General features: G+C 39.0%; 1 long non-coding RNA gene across 3 annotated transcripts in view; it reads right to left on the bottom strand.

The window, feature by feature from the left end:
- LOC129330011 (uncharacterized) overlaps positions 1 to 16,734 on the bottom strand; it is a 35,410-nt gene that overhangs the window by 8,349 nt on the left and 10,327 nt on the right. For all 3 annotated transcript variants that reach the window (XR_008597044.1, XR_008597042.1, XR_008597043.1), the window contains 2 exons: positions 14,569 to 14,670; positions 8,664 to 8,751 (listed from right to left, as the gene is read on the bottom strand). This is a non-coding gene — a long non-coding RNA (uncharacterized LOC129330011). The remainder of the gene's footprint in view (positions 1 to 8,663; positions 8,752 to 14,568; positions 14,671 to 16,734) is intronic.

Raw genomic sequence — 16,734 nt, 5'->3', positions numbered from 1 at the left:
ACCTCAAAAGAAGACCTCCTCTCAAAGGCTCACTGCAAAAGACTTAGTCTAAGGTGTCACCTCTTTCTTGTGTTGGTCCTGCCAGTATTCAAAAGAGTGGAAAACAACAAATGTGACCGTCACCAACTAACTAATACAACTCAAAAGAATATTCAATACTCTTGTATGCAAAATTACAAAATTTACTCATACAACATTGAATCGTAAATATAATCCAACCAATTCAAATAGAACAGCCGTATTAGGGCATGTGTTGTATTTCAAAAGAAATTAACATGGGGAGGGGAAAAGGTTTTCAAGCCAAACCCCAATGTTTTTTGCAGAAACACAATCACTTCAAATAGGGCTGAAAAAAGCCTCCACATAAATGGGTACAGGTTTCAGTATATACAAGGCACATACATGTTGCTCCAAGCAATATTTCAACACACTTTGAACAGAATCAACATATTCTAAATTGTAACTGAACGGGTCAGCCAGCAAGAGGTCCCGTTTCCGGTATCCCCTTCTTCAGAGCAGTTACAACTGTGAAAGATATATAAAAGGTACAAATCAATATAAATGAAACTAACATGCAGTAGTCCTTCATACATTGGTTCTGCAAATGCATACTCACATACGATGATTCAAATAATGCTTCTATCTCACTTACGGCTCGCTCACTGGCGTATGCAGAGTATCAAATCCTATCTATTCCTTAAAAAGTCATTACTTAATCGTGTTCACATGTCTCTTGAAATTATTTAAAGGAACAGAGTCCCATGATAGTCCTCATAGGTAAGACGTCACAAGTAATATTCAATCCATATGGCTCCTCTGTATGTAGTTTATAAATCCACCATGCCTCTCGCCTTAATAAATCTTGTTGTGCCAAAGTGTCTTCTTTAAATCGGCTCACATGTAAAACTGTGTATACAAAGTCATTCTCCCGGTGTTTCATAGCCGAGAAATGGGACACCAACGGCGCTTCCTCCACTCCCCGACGGATTCTTGACCGATGTTCCTGTATACGTGTTTTAATTGTTCTAGTGGTGCAACCTACATACATCTTATTGCAATTACATACAATGAGGTATACTACGTTCTTGGTGTTACAATTCGAAAAATCCTTCCAATAGAGTCCCATCGCTTTAAAGCTATGCACAGGCCTTACGAAATCACAGCTGTTACAACTTCCACACCTGTAATGTCCTTCTGGAAGCATCCTAAGATGTTTCTTATATGTCATGTCTGTATGAATGAGTTGATCTCTGAAATTCCTAGTTCTCCGATGAGCTATTAACGGTTTATCTTTGCAGCCCGGAAGATCCTCAATTAAATGCCAGTGTTTGAATATTATCCGTTGAATCTGCTTCGCTAAGGGTGTGTAATCAAGAGCGAAGCAGATCCTTGTCTCCCTCTCCAACCTGCGTTCCCTAAGGATTTCTTGCCTATTTCTTCGAAGTGCTCGTTCCTTGCCCCTTACAATCACTTGTTCAGGGTACCCCTTGATTGCAAACTGGTCACCCATTTGCTCTGCATTGATTAAAAATTCTTTCACCGTGGTTGAATTTTGGCGGAGGCGTAGGAACTGACTGAAGGGTAGGTTACAGCGTAGGTGGGGGGGGTGGAAGGACTGGTAGTGTAATAAAGCGTTCCTATCTGTTGGCTTCCTATAGGGGCGCACATGTACTACATCCCCTTTCGCTCTAAACACAGACACGTCGAGGTAACTGATCTCTTTGCTGTCTGCTATCCATGTGAACTTAATATTACTGTGTATCGTATTCATCCAATTACAGAGATCAACCGTGCGCGACCTATTGGACAAAATAAGGAATAAATCATCAATAAAACGGCAATAAAACAAAATATTAGTGAAAAAAGGATTTTGGTCCAAATTCAAAAAATACTTGTCTTCTAACCGTGACATAAATAAATTTGCTATACTCGGTGCTGCGGAGCAGCCCATGGCTACTCCGCACGTCTGTAAATAAAAAGTGTCCTGAAAACGAAAATAATTCTTTGTAAGTACTAAGTCCAATAGGTCTAACAAAAATTGTGTAGGTGGATCCCGGCTATCTCGTTGGTCCAGAAACAATTGAATGGTCTGAAGAGCCTCCTCATGTGGTATACTTGTGTATAAGGAGCTTACATCTAAGGTGACAAAAGTAGCTTCTCGGGGTAGAACTAAGCCCTCTACAGCGTTAATGAAGTCCCTAGTATCCTGAATGTATGATTTGATTTTCTTAACAAATGGTTGAAGAAATGAGTCCAAATATTTCGCCAATGGCTCTAAAACAGAATTAGATCCTGAGATGATTGGCCGTCCAGGGGGCGGGGAGCCAGGTTTATGGATCTTAGGTAGTATGTAAAAAATCGGAACCCTAGGGTAGATGTTCAACAAAGCTCTATACATCTGTTCCGATATCCAACCCATTGCCACTGCCTCATGTAAAAGATTTTTAATTACACTGGTAATGCTTTTAGTAGGGTCCTTTGGGATTATCTTATAGCTGTTTCTATCATTTAACTGGCGTTGCACCTCCCCAACATAATCTTCTTTGTTCATTATTACTATAGCACCCCCCTTGTCGGCCTCTTTAATAATTATGGACTCATCCTTCATAAGCTCACTCAAGGCTCCCTGATCTATTTTACTAAGATTGGGTCTCATATGACGATGTTGTTGCTCAATTTTTTCTACATCTTTTAGAACCACGGCTTCAAAGGTCTGAATGCGATGGTCCGTTGTAGCAGGAATAAAGGTGGAACGTGGCCGTAAATTAACAGGAATCTGTTGGGCAAGTGGGGAGTTCCCAAAAAAATTTTTAAGTTTAAGAAGCCTTGTCAATTTAAACAGATCTACTCTAGTCTTAAACGCGTTATAACGTGGGGTAGGCACAAAACCTAACCCCAGATTGAGCACCCTAGTTTCCTCTGGGGCTAACGTTCTCCTGGATAAATTGACCACTAGGTTTTCCGACCTCGGCTCCTGGAGCCCCCGCGTAAAAAATTCCCTCTGGTCTTATTTCTGCTTAAACGTCCCGACCGGGCATTGATACAGGTATTCTCCTCAACCGAGGTGTCTGTATCCTCCCCATCCGTGGTTTCTAATTCCGAATTCATTTCTAAAGGGTTAAACCAGGTGACCTTCTTACGGGCACTGTCAGTTTCTAGCCACCATGAGTATACCCGGCCATTTGTATAATCTTTTGTATCTCTATGGAACTTTTTGATCTTAACTTCCTTCAATTTCCGATCAAAGTCCAGGACTTGTGCCTCTAACTCCGCTAGCTTCGTATCGAAAGAAGCCTGTGCTATGTTCTGTTTAAGATTGGACTCTAAGGTCTTGATTTCCTTATCTAAGATTTCCACTTCCAATTTAGATTGTTCTACCACTAGCAACATGAGATCTAAAGAACATTTATTGAGCACCGCTGCCCATTTGCTTTTGAACTCCTCGTTACGTTGAAACATTCCAGGAGGCTTATTAACTCTTCAAACGAAGAATTAGCCATAGCTCTCAAATCGAAACCACAATCACGAAAAGAGAGGGTGACAGTATAAGAACCACAATCACGAAAAGAGAGGGTGACAGTATAAGAGAGGGTGACAGTATAAGAGACTCTATTGGAAGGATTTTTCGAATTGTAACACCAAGAACGTAGTATACCTCATTGTATGTAATTGCAATAAGATGTATGTAGGTTGCACCACTAGAACAATTAAAACACGTATACAGGAACATCGGTCAAGAATCCGTCGGGGAGTGGAGGAAGCGCCGTTGGTGTCCCATTTCTCGGCTATGAAACACCGAGAGAATGACTTTGTATACACAGTTTTACATGTGAGCCGATTTAAAGAAGACACTTTGGCACAACAAGATTTATTAAGGCGAGAGGCATGGTGGATTTATAAACTACATACAGAGGAGCCATATGGATTGAATATTACTTGTGATCTGACGTCTTACCTGTGAGGACTATCATGGGACTCTGTTCCTTTAAATAATTTCAAGAGACATGTGAACACGATTAAGTAATGACTTTTTAAGGAATAGATAGGATTTGATACTCTGCATACGCCAGTGAGCGAGCCGTAAGTGAGATAGAAGCATTATTTGAATCATCGTATGTGAGTATGCATTTGCAGAACCAATGTATGAAGGACTACTGCATGTTAGTTTCATTTATATTGATTTGTACCTTTTATATATCTTTCACAGTTGTAACTGCTCTGAAGAAGGGGATACCGGAAACGGGACCTCTTGCTGGCTGACCCGTTCAGTTACAATTTAGAATATGTTGATTCTGTTCAAAGTGTGTTGAAATATTGCTTGGAGCAACATGTATGTGCCTTGTATATACTGAAACCTGTACCCATTTATGTGGAGGCTTTTTTCAGCCCTATTTGAAGTGATTGTGTTTCTGCAAAAAACATTGGGGTTTGGCTTGAAAACCTTTTCCCCTCCCCATGTTAATTTCTTTTGAAATACAACACATGCCCTAATACGGCTGTTCTATTTGAATTGGTTGGATTATATTTACGATTCAATGTTGTATGAGTAAATTTTGTAATTTTGCATACAAGAGTATTGAATATTCTTTTGAGTTGTATTAGTTAGTTGGTGACGGTCACATTTGTTGTTTTCCAGTCTTATACTGTCACCCTCTCTTTTCGTGATTGTAGTATTCAAAAGAGGCCCAGGACAGCCAGGACAGACAAAGAAGCTATAAAATCCTGAGCCGGCCCTGACAAAGAGCATTCAGCACAGATGCTGAAGTCACTCAGAACAATCAGTGTAGGTGTTTCCAGCACCATCTCCAACAGCACTTCTGCCAACTCAGAAACGATGCTAACTGGGAACAAGGCAGCTGGTAAACAAGAGGAATACCTAATCTATTGTTAGTTACCAATGTGAGAAGCATACAGTTAATACCAGCTATAGTTTATACTGGAAGTCTGCACAAGTTGAAAGACTCATGGAGGATAACAGCAACCCCTCCTCCCCAGCCATCTATGCAAGGTTGGTTAAGGACCACATAACCAGGTAGAACTAGTTGGAACTGAAACACTGCATCATTTTCTTCCAACCACAGCTCTCTTATGCAAGCCAGATCAATTCTTTCTTCCTGCAACAACGCAGTAAGGCATGCAGTTTTGTGCCTTACAAATTTGGCATTACATAATATTAGTGAAGAGGTAGTGGAACTGAGGTGGGAAATTTGCAGTGTCAGCTCTCCAGATGCTATAGAGATTAGTTAGGCAGCAAGCTTCCTTGCCTGACACAGGCCTTTAATAAATCCTACCCCCATATCTATTTTATCTCAGCCTAACCAACACCACAGGCTTGTTATGGGGAAAATAGAGTAAGGGAGAACGTTCCCTCCTCTATGTCTCCCTAATTTTCTATTTCTCTAAAATAGTAATCTTTATACACTGCCTCTTTGGAGACCCACTCAAGGTGGCTCATTCATTGTCTCTTTGTGTCCCCCCCATCCTTTTGTCTGTCACTCATGCCCCCCTCTCTTTCTGTCTCCCCCCCTACTCCTTTTCTCTATCACTCCCTCCCTCCGTCTCCCCCCTCCTTTTTCTCTGTCACTTGGAGCAGCCTACCTCCTGCTGCACCTCCCCTGCCCACTTTCCTAACTCAGATGGAGGTTCTTCTTTTTCTCATTGCAAACACTACACTGTTTTGAGGGGTTTAAACCCTCCCCTCAGTTTTTCCTGGCTTTCAGATTTTTCTGCAATCCTAGGGATTGCAGAAAAATCCTTTATTTCAACTTGGCTCCAATCTGCAGATTTAAGCATATGCAGATGGGGCCATAGTTGACTATTAGAATAGAATATATGATATGTTGATGGTATACATAGAAATAATTATCTAATGCCTCAACCTGTTTTTCATTTAAAAATTTCATGCTACAGATTTTGAGAAAGTAAAACCTGGTCTTAAAATCATGCAATTAATTTTAAATGAGGAAAATATTTCATAGTTTTTTTTTAAAGTGCTCCTCAAAATTTCCCATTTGTTTACATCAGAAAAAATGAAACGTCCTCAGTAAAACCAGATTCTTTCCTGGATTTTCCCAGGCCTTTACATCTCTACTCCCAACTCCTAGTGCAATACTACTACACCTCCTTAGGATGGTCCTCTCCATCACCAGTAAGACTGCCAACATTGGCTTTAATGATAAATATATCAATACAAGATTCAGAAATAATATTCTTTGAATTTAATGTTAGTGTGGAGTTACTACATCCAAGATATCCCTCCCAAGGAAAAAAAATCAATTACACTACTTTGGAATTGAGGTCAAAATGACCTCAACTTACAACCCAAGAAAAGGAAACCTGATAGCATTCTCAATCATGGCATTAGCTACTAAGAAAAAAATCAGGCCTCAATAACTTTCTTCTGCAATGCAGGACAAAGAAGTGTAAAAAAAAAAGGTGACTGAACAGGCGGTGGTGGAGCAGCTGCAGGTTTTTCTGGAAGATGTATCAGTCCTGGACCCATTCGAGTCTGGCTTCTGTTTGGGCCACGGGACTGAGCCAGTGCTGGTCGCCCTCACAGACCATCTCTGTAGGCAGCTGGATCGGTGTGGGTTGGCACTGCTGGTGTTGTTAGATCTCTTTGCAGCATTTGAGACGGTTGACTATGAATTGTTGGCCCACCACCTCGCCGATGTGGGGATTCGAGGGACAGCCTTGCAGTGGCTTGTCTCTTTTCTCCATGGTCGGGGACAGAGAGTGACGCTTGTGGGAAGGTTATCAGCACACCAATCATTGGTGTGTGGTGTCCCGCAAGGGGCGATACTCCCCCCCCCATTATTTAATCTTTATATGAGCCCCCTTGCTCAGTTGGTATGGAGTTTCAGACTGGGTTGTCACCAATATGCGGATGACACCCAGTTGTATATGTTGATGGATGGCCAGCCTGGCTCTGCTCCTGATGCCCTAAGTAGAGCTTTGGAGCCTGTGTCTGAATGGGTACAGCAGAGCAGACTGAAGTTGAGCCCTATGAAGACAGTGGTCCTATACTTGGGTCGTGGGGTCGTGGATATGGGGATCCAGCTTCCAGCCTTTGGTGGGGCACCACTTGTGCCCATGCCGTCGGTTAGGAGCTTGGGAGTGACACTGGATTCCTCCTTATCAACAGAGGTCCAGGTCACAGCAGGTCGCAGTCCAGGTTGTCCAGTCTGCCTTTTTCCATCTTCGGCAGGCCAGGCAGTTTGCACCCTATCCTTCAACCCACGACCTAGCAACAGTGATCCATGCAACGGTCACCTCCAGATTGGATTACTGTAACCCGCTCTACGCAGGGCTTCCCTTGAGTCTGACCCAGAAATTGCTGCAGGTCCAAAATGCTGCTGCACGTGTCCTAATGGGTACATCATATAGGGCACACATGACTCCTATTCTGCAGCAGCTACATTGGCTCCCCATGGAATTCCGGATCAGGTTCAAGGTGTTGGTTTTAACCTATAAAGCCCTAAACAGACTGGGACCAGCATACCTGAGGGACCATCTCTCCCTGTATGTATCCCGGAGGGCGCTTAGGTCAGCTGGTAAACACCTACTGGAGGTCCTGGGCCCCAGGGAGGCTCGACTGGCCTCAACCAGAGCCAGGGCATTTTTGGTCCTGGCTCCAACCTGGTGGAACTCTTTGTCGGACGACACTCGGGCCCGTAAAGATCTTGTATCTTTTCAGCGAGCCTGTAAGACAAGAGATGTTCTGCCAGGCTTATGGTTGAGACCAGGAAATTAGATCTATAGCCTCCAGGTTGGTCTCCTCCCAGTGGGGGGCTATATGATTATCTGCCCCCACACATGAGTAATGATTATTGAATATTTGCTCATAACTCCACTTCCTCTTTTCTTTTTTGGGCTGCAGGATTGTGGAATTGTTGGTGCTGCTGAAATTGAATTTTATGAAACTGATTTTTTCGATTTTATTTTATTTATTATTGCATTTTATCCATTTGTTGAAATATGCCCTGAGCTCGCTTGCAGGGAGGGCGGACTAGAAATTCAATTAATAATAACAATGACAATAACAACAATAATATGCATAATTTGAATATTATGTTCAAGCCCACAACAACCATTCTCAGAGACATTTCCTTTCTCTTCCACTGTCTTGCTATTAAACCAAAAATATTATCACTATACCCCTTGCACCTCCAAATCAATAGCACAGAACACACCATGATCTATACATTTCATTACTATACTACAATGCACCAAACTATACTAACTATACTAAACTAATAGAGTTAAATAATATATGTTTCCATTTTGGAAAATTTAAGGCTTATAATAAACAATATTTCAATAACCTCTGTCAATATGAGCTCCTATTCAGATTTACTTTATTTATATTATTTCTCATCTTTATCTACAACAGGCAAAGTAATTTTCCCATTTCAAATTCTCTGATAGGTCTTCTATTTATATAATTTGTTAACTTTACCATTGCCACATATTCTGTCATTTTAACTTTCCAGTTTTCTTTGGTTGCGCATTCTTCATCTTTCCCTTTACTTTCCATTACCCTTGCTGCTGTTAGTATATAGCTCAAAGATTCATATAGCATTGAGATCTAAGCATACCCCCACCACTAAGGAGAAAAGATGAACTCTTTAACACTGATAAGATTTTAAAAATCTTCTACAAACCTCTGCAGCTGTAAATCTCTCTGGAAGCCCCCAATTACAGGGAAATTAGTCGCTACAGCCAACTGGTTCTGTATGCTGTCTCTAGCCACTGCAATGACCAAAGGCAAAAAAAGAAACAGAAACAACTCAGACTCTGACTTCCCAGTAATCTCTAACTATAAATCCTCAAAGCAGCTCCATATAGATGACTCTCTACAAGACGAAGCTCTGTGGGAGGCCATTCCTCCTTCATACAACAGGTTTAACCTGTTGGAGTCCTTGGGAGACTTGAACCCCTCCAGTTCAATGCAAGTTCCAGCCTCAGTCAATGAACTCTCTGCTGTAAGTGTGAGGGAGATCTATACTCCCCACCAGGAATCTATTCCAAACCTAAGTCCCTCAAATTCTGCAGCTTTACAAGAAAATGAAGAAATCACAAAATTAAATTGAACGGATGCAAAATTTTGGAGAAGAAATAACATTTCAACAGTGGGAGAATCTTTGGACAAAGGGCATAAAGTTCATGGCAAGCCAAACTCTAAAGGAAAATTGGTATGTTTTTCAGATGGTACATCACACCAAAGGACATTGAGAAAATAGATAAGAAATATGTAGGGTCATGTTGGAAATGTAAAGAAATGGACGGCTCCTTTTATCATATGTGGTGGACATGCAAAAAAAGTAAAAAAATTGGAAAGACATACAATTTCGCCATGAAACCCCAGACTATGCTGTTGGGAAAAGTACCAGAAAATATTGATAAAACACCACATGAATTATTCAGATATTTGCTGACAGCGGCAAGTGTGACATTAGCAAGTAAATGGAAAGAAGATGAATGCCCAACCAAGGAAATCTGGAAAGACAAGATGGCAGAATATGCAGTGATGGCAAAATTGACAAGTTATCTAAATAGAAGACCAATAAGAGAATTTGAAGAGAAATGGGGGAATTATTTTGCTTATAAAGAACAGAATATATAAGGTGTTGCAGTTTTACAAATTGGAATAAGATTATATACTGACTTATTGTACATAGCTCATAAGAGGTCATAGTTTGACAAGGGGGGAAATGTCTGAATATATAATTGAATATATATAATTGTTAATATAGTTTGTAGGATATGGAAACATTGATAAAGCTAAGGATAAGTAGAGATGATTGTTATACTAAAAGTTATGTTAATCAATTATATAAAGAGATAAGATGAAATATTGTAGTAATAACGGAATGAGGAGTCTTTCCTTTCTGATTATTAACTTTGATCATTGAGGCGTTAAGTATGTGTAGTATAGAGGAATAATATAGTAATGGCATTTATTAACAGTTATAATCTTCATTGCTATATGGACAAATATTGAAAAGGATTAAGTTTTTGTGCACTCTGTATTCTAATAAATCTTGTAACGAACAGTTGCCAAATCTTGACCTCATTAATTTTTCCCTCCCCCTTTTAGAGATTCTAGTGCTGCTCCATGCCATCCTTCTGTCTCGAAGGATAAAGCAGCAGATCAACTCTCCTTTAAGGACTGTTTGATAGGGGAAAGTTCCCAGGTTGCCTTGGAAATTGCAGAGATTGCAGTGAACGCAGGCTGCTGGAGCAACAGACAAGTGGTTTACTCTTTGAGCCAGCTGCTGAGGCTGGAGGCAGAGGAGGTAGATCTTGAATCAACTGAAAGATTTCCTAACCATCTCTCAAACAGAAGGATGGTTCTTTCCTTTCAGCAATCTACCATTTTAGATACCTTTGGTATTCGTCCAGTTAGTTTTCCGGGATTTAAGTAAGAGACCTCTTAGTCTAAGAGGAGGTGGTTGTGTTCCAACTGCCAGGGGTCCTCAGGAAATTCAGAAATAACAGAGCAAGGATAAAGTGGTAATATCTCCTATTGATGGCAGTGGAAAACTAATGTCTGGAATTTCATCATCTACTAATTTGGTCAGCAAGCTGAAACAAGTTATGCAACCACCATTAAAGCAGACTGAACCTTTGAAGGATCTAACTGACTTTGATTTACCAAAAGATACTTCTTCGATGAACACCTTAGCCTCTCAGCATTGCAGTAATATCCAAGATATCCAACAGCCTGAGATTTCCAACTCTCTGGTCAATCCATCTACTATCTTGGACTTTCCCCAGTCATCTGAGGTTATACAGCAAGCGCATGATATGCAGTTACCTCAGAAGTCCTGCAATATTCTAGAAGGAGGGGACGTTGTTGATCCAATCCCTACCAATCAGGAAGATATGATTCTGGGCCCAACAGAGCAGGAAACCCAAGAAACTCAAGGAATCCCTTTGAGAACAGTCCCCCAGTTAATTTGCTGGATTCGAGAACAATTCAAAGAGATCTGGGCTGGATCTCCTACCCAGCACATGGGCATAGATCAATAACTGGACAACAAAGAAGGCAAGATAACCCATTATCTCATCGCTACCTGTCAACGTTTGCATTGCTTTTAAGGTCTCTTCTTTACTAAACTTTCACGTACTTTTCTGTACACTGTTGCATTGCTTATTGTTATTCTATTGTTGTTGTAAATTTGCCTGTTTGTAAACTTGTTTATCTATTCTGGCTCCAATATAGTAGTTAAAATAGTGAAGATAAATAGATAATATGACTCTGCAGTGGCAAGTGCTTACTGATTTAAAGCCACAGTGCAGGTGTTGGGGGAGGTTATCTTCAGAGGGTCCATGAACCGGTTATAATTTTTCTTTACTTACTTTTGAAATTTGTTTTTTTGTGAAAATGCCTTTTTTATGATGTAAACTGAATCCAAACAGAAGAGTCTTAGAAAATTTTGGTGTTCCTTGACACAAGCTTAACCTTTTCTGGCTAAGCAAGTTATGGGAGCTCTAATTTAGTTTGCTACAACATACCTATGTGAGTCAGGGTTTTGAACACTTGCTGACATCAAAACTAGGCCAAATGAAATGAATGTCGAAGAAGACATGTGCACTGTCATGTCAAAGGCCATTCCACAACCTCAACTTCTTATTCAAGTCAAACAATAGCAGCTGCCTTCTCCTTCAAATTTCCTTCTGAGCAGGATTAAAGATTGCTTTTTGTTTTATTTGTACAGCTTGGATTCACTATTTTTCAGGAAGAGTCCACTAAGTAACATAATTTGTATGCAATATTGTATGTTCATCTGTATTTTCCTGGGGAGGGGGTTCATAGCATTCATCAGATTTCAAGGGGTCTATGACACAATATTATACTGTTATATTCCATGTATTATACAGTTTTAAGTACACTGTTCCCAAATGTTGTAATCCTGTTTTATTTATTGCTGATTGTATGTTTTACACTGTTCTTACTGCAATGTTTTAATTGCATAATTTGCCTTGAGTTCTGTATTAAAAATTAATTTTTTTAAAGAAGATTCATATAGTATTTTCTCAATATTATCTGCATTATTCCCAAGAGCATAGTCCCTGGTTTCATTGCAAAGCCCGTTTTTAAGATCTTTTGAATCTCCGCATGAATTTCTTTCCAATTTTTTTTTGTACATCCACCACATGTGGTAAAAGTTGCCTTCTACTTCTTTACACTTCCAACACAACCCTTTGTGTTTCTTATCCATTTTTGCTGTATCTTTTGGAGTTATATACCACTGATAAAACACCTTGTACCAGTTTTCTCTTAATGTTTGGTTTGCAGTAAATTTTATACCCTTCATCCATAAATTTTCCCACTTTTGGAATGTTATCACTTCTCCAAAATTCTGAATCAATTTTGATATACACATTTTAACTTGTTCTGTTTGTGTCATATCGAAATAGAAGTTTATAAATTTGCCCCAACATGTGGTCTTTCTGCTGAATGATTATATTTCTTAATTGGCCTCTGTGATCTTTGACCACTTCCATTAGTCTGGAAATTGCCTGAAGATATACCAACCATTATATCTTCTTAACTTCTTCATTAATTGATTGCCATGCTTTTATTTTTCTTTGAGAGTTTATCATATCTTCTTAAGTTATGAAATCATTAGCTTTCCTTGTATGTTTATCACAGAAGGCATCTATTGGTGACATTACTGGTGAAATCGTTGGACTAATCCTTATTTTCACAGAGTCCTAAATTTTAAGCAGTCTCTATTTATATGACTTGTATGTTGTGTTCTTGGCTTTTTCTTAAGCCAATGAGGGGTATTTTTGACCCTGATTCCAAATTTTACTCTCCTTTGTCCTGCATTGCTGAAGAAAGTTATTCTTGAGGACAAGGAAAAAATAGGCATATAACAGACCCTTGCAGTAGAAAGGGGCATTCCATTCCTGCCAGTTAAAGGGTTAAAAAAAGAGGAGAAAATATCTGCATTCTTTCTTCTAGCCTGCTTGTAACCTGCCCTCAGGCTGCACCTGTTGGAGCCTTACAATCAAGAGCTCTTCCTGAATAAAAAAGGGAAACAATCAGCTCAGTGGACAGATAGCTATGGGTTATCTAAAGTACCAGGTTGAATAGCTCCTTCCTGTCTGGAAAATGCGAAGAGGTTCAGAGCATGCCTACAAACTTGCCCAGGCTTGGCTTGCAGGGAGCTAGAATGACCCCATTTCCCAAAATTGCGATACATTCCAATTTGAGTTTTTACATGTGGCTATGGACATAAAGGAAGTTTTGAGAGAGCTCAAACACAGGGCTTTTACCTGCTCCTATAATATACACAACAATTCAGGTTGCAAACAGTGGTTCCCTTGGGGGTCACTGCAACCCCAAATTCCAAATGTAGTATAAAGCCCAAAGCCAAAAGTTTGATTTTTTTGCACATCAAATATCTATGGATATAAATTATGGAGAGAAATTTTTAGTTTTCATTATTTGCTCCACCTTTCTATAAAATGGAGATAATAGGTGTTAGTCCATATATTTATACATGGAAACAGTGGTAAAATCATTTTTCAATATTTGTTGGGGTCAATAGAACCTCTATTTACAATTATACAAAGTACTTTCACTTTCAAGCCAAGTCTATAGGGGGCCAGAATGATCCCTTTTACACTTTTGATGAACCTCAAACTTAAAAAAGGAAGTGTGGAGGGAAGACAGGTACTTCAGCACACTGGAGTTCATTGAAGAGAAAGCATAACAGGAGTTTGGTGTCTGTAGAAAGTTTTAAATGGGTAAACAAATTTTTTTCAATGACTTCTGGGGTCAAAATAACCCCCGTTTCCTTGGGAGGGATATAAGAATATACTCCAGGAATGTCCAGTGAGCTTTTCAATCGTTCTTTTTTACTTTGAGCAGCTGATTACAGTGCCTTGTGCAACAGGAAAGGAAAACCTTATCAGGAGGAATGTAATTGCACTACTCAACAATGTTAACAAAGAGAATCGTTTACCAAAGTTAAAGTGCCCAAGTGCTGATTTTCTAGAAGCGTTCATATACAATATATCATAGTACAAGCATACAATCTCAGTACATTCAACAAGGAATGAACAACACACAGTTCACCCCAATATGTGACAATTCCAAAGGTGTCGAAAAGTTATCCAGCAGGTAAGTCCTTTATAAATGTAGAAAATCTTGTATCCAATTCTTAAATGCTGTCTCTTTAATTCTTTTCACAGATGTTCCAGTGGACAGTGGCAAAATCTTCTAAGCCCAAACTGGGGCCGGCTATTAGATCACACAGATTTTGTCCAACAACAGACTTCCTCAGGGGCATGGATCTAGTAGTCCACAGTATCAGTTACTATTTCATTAAGAACTCACTCTTACAACCTGGAAAGTGGCGCTCATATCTTCAGTCACATATCTTCAGATAGGAGCGCCGCTTTTCATTCTGAAAGAGATGTACGGATCTTTAGATCTCAGCCAGCATTAAAAGAGCATAATGGAATAAGAATGAATGGAAATATGCAAAAAATTCACTAGAGAATACGCAAGGCAAATCACACTTTCATGTCTTTAACTAAAGACTTTACCTTTATCTTTTTCTCTGTCTCCATAGAATCTTCCTGCAGATATTCGAAATTTTCCATAATCAGTTCTGTGTTTAGACTGAACCCACCGTTTCTGCCATCCATCTGGACAAATAAAACACAAGTAACAATAAATGTTTACCAAACGATAGTAAACAATTATTATATAGCACAATGTGAAATATGGCTATTTTATACGATATAGCATGTGAATTAACATTTCGCTACAATGTGTATGGGACTCATCCTTGGCAAATTTAATGTTCCATGACTGGCAGTGATTTGACAGATAAGGCTGATTTAACTTACTAAGAAACAGAATTAGTTTCAGAGCCTATACAACAGCATCTAGTACATCTCTTTAAAAATATCAATAAAAACAAGGCTTTTAAAGTCAGTATTTAATATGTGCATAAAGAAATGAATGAAAGGTAACCCACATTGAAGCAAGACTTGTCTTCTATTGCTTATTTGCACATACTTGATGGCTATAGACATTTCTATAAGTTTTCAAAGCAGCACAGCCATTTTTTGATGTTTTTGTAGCAAGGAAAGTACTGCTAACTGAAGCATGCATTTTTGATATTATCTAATAGAATTACCCATGTAGTAATAATAATAATAATATTAGATTTATATACTGTCCTTCAGGACAACTTAATGCCCACTCAGAGCAGTTTACAAAGTGTGTTATTATTATTCCCACAACAAACACCCTGTGAGGTAGGCGAGGCTGAGAGAGCTCCAGAGAACTGAGACTAGCCCAAGGTCACCTAGCTGGCTTCACGTGGAGGAGTGGGGAATCAAATCCAGTTCCCCAGATTAGAGTCCCACGCTCTTAACCACTACACCAAACTGGCTAAGAATACATGCACAGGATCAAACATAAGGTCTTTTAACAGTTTGATTAATACAGAATTTTTCTCAGAAGTCTCTAACTTTATGGCTTTAGGTTGGTAGCCATGCTGGTCTGCAGTAAAACAGCAGGATTTGAGTCCAGTAGCACTTTACACTCCAACAAGATTTTCAGGGTGTAAACTTTTGAGGGTCAGAGCTCCCTTCTTCAGACACATAATTTTATGGCATTTTTCTTATTCATAATGCTCTTTAAAACAATTTAAAATCACATGACATAGAATGTGAAGATAAACCTTTAAAAGTATTTCTTCATAGTTCTGGAATTACATTTAGTAAAAAAAAAAGATATTTTAGTCAAGAATGCATTTCTGAGTAGCAAACACCTGTATTTAACAACATCTGGAACCTTAGGTAACTACTCATGCATCCCTAGGGACTACGCGTGCATGTTGAATCATGTTTGGTGGTTCGCCTGGTTTATGACATGTTTATATCATGAGACTCAACATTCAATCAAATAAAAAAAAACAATTAACTCTCACAATCCACTCTATGAAGCAAGGAACTCAAGACAGTGACTATTTAGTCAGAATAAGCACCTAAGAATCTGAATAAAGTAGAATGAAAGAGAGAACAATTGTGATAAATGGCATCAATACTGAACTTCCCAGGAGATGTATGCATCCTAATTTTCTCATGAAATATGGAGATTGGGAGAAGGAAGGAAACGGAGAACGGTAAAGGGATAGGAGTGTAAAATTCACTCTCATGTATGTGTCTGTCCCTATGAAATAACGTTCCAATTCTTGAAGAACATGCAAAGCCAAATTAAGTTAAGAGCAAAAACTCAACATCACATTATTAATGTACTGCTTTTTCCTCCATATTCAGAAGTAGTATACATAAAATTATAGCCTTTACAGAAGTGGTTAAGTACAGCTTCAAAGGGAAGAGAGTGAAATTAATATGATATCACCAATTTACTGCTATATACTTTTCTCTCTTTTTAAAGACATAATGTTATTTGTTGTATGTTTTCTCTCAAACAATCTGCTGCTTTTGAATGTATTCAGAATAGTCAGGGAAAACTTTATTTGCAATCTGCTGATTTGGGTTAATTGTTTTTTAAATTAAAATAGGTGAAAATAATAATCCCAAAACAAACTGACCTCTGGGATTTTAGATGGATGAATTGGTAAACACCTAATGTTCATCTGATTTTCCTCTGTTCCTTCCATGCATCATTTGAAATTCCTGTAATTATTAGTTCTCCTTCAACAAAAAAGACTACTAAAATCTAGTTCTCTAATT

Source organism: Eublepharis macularius, chromosome 5 (genome assembly GCF_028583425.1).
Source record: "Eublepharis macularius isolate TG4126 chromosome 5, MPM_Emac_v1.0, whole genome shotgun sequence".
NCBI classification, from domain to species: domain Eukaryota; kingdom Metazoa; phylum Chordata; class Lepidosauria; order Squamata; family Eublepharidae; genus Eublepharis; species Eublepharis macularius.
The sequence above is the reverse complement of the archived record's forward strand: the minus strand, read 5'-3'. Positions and strand labels throughout refer to the sequence as shown.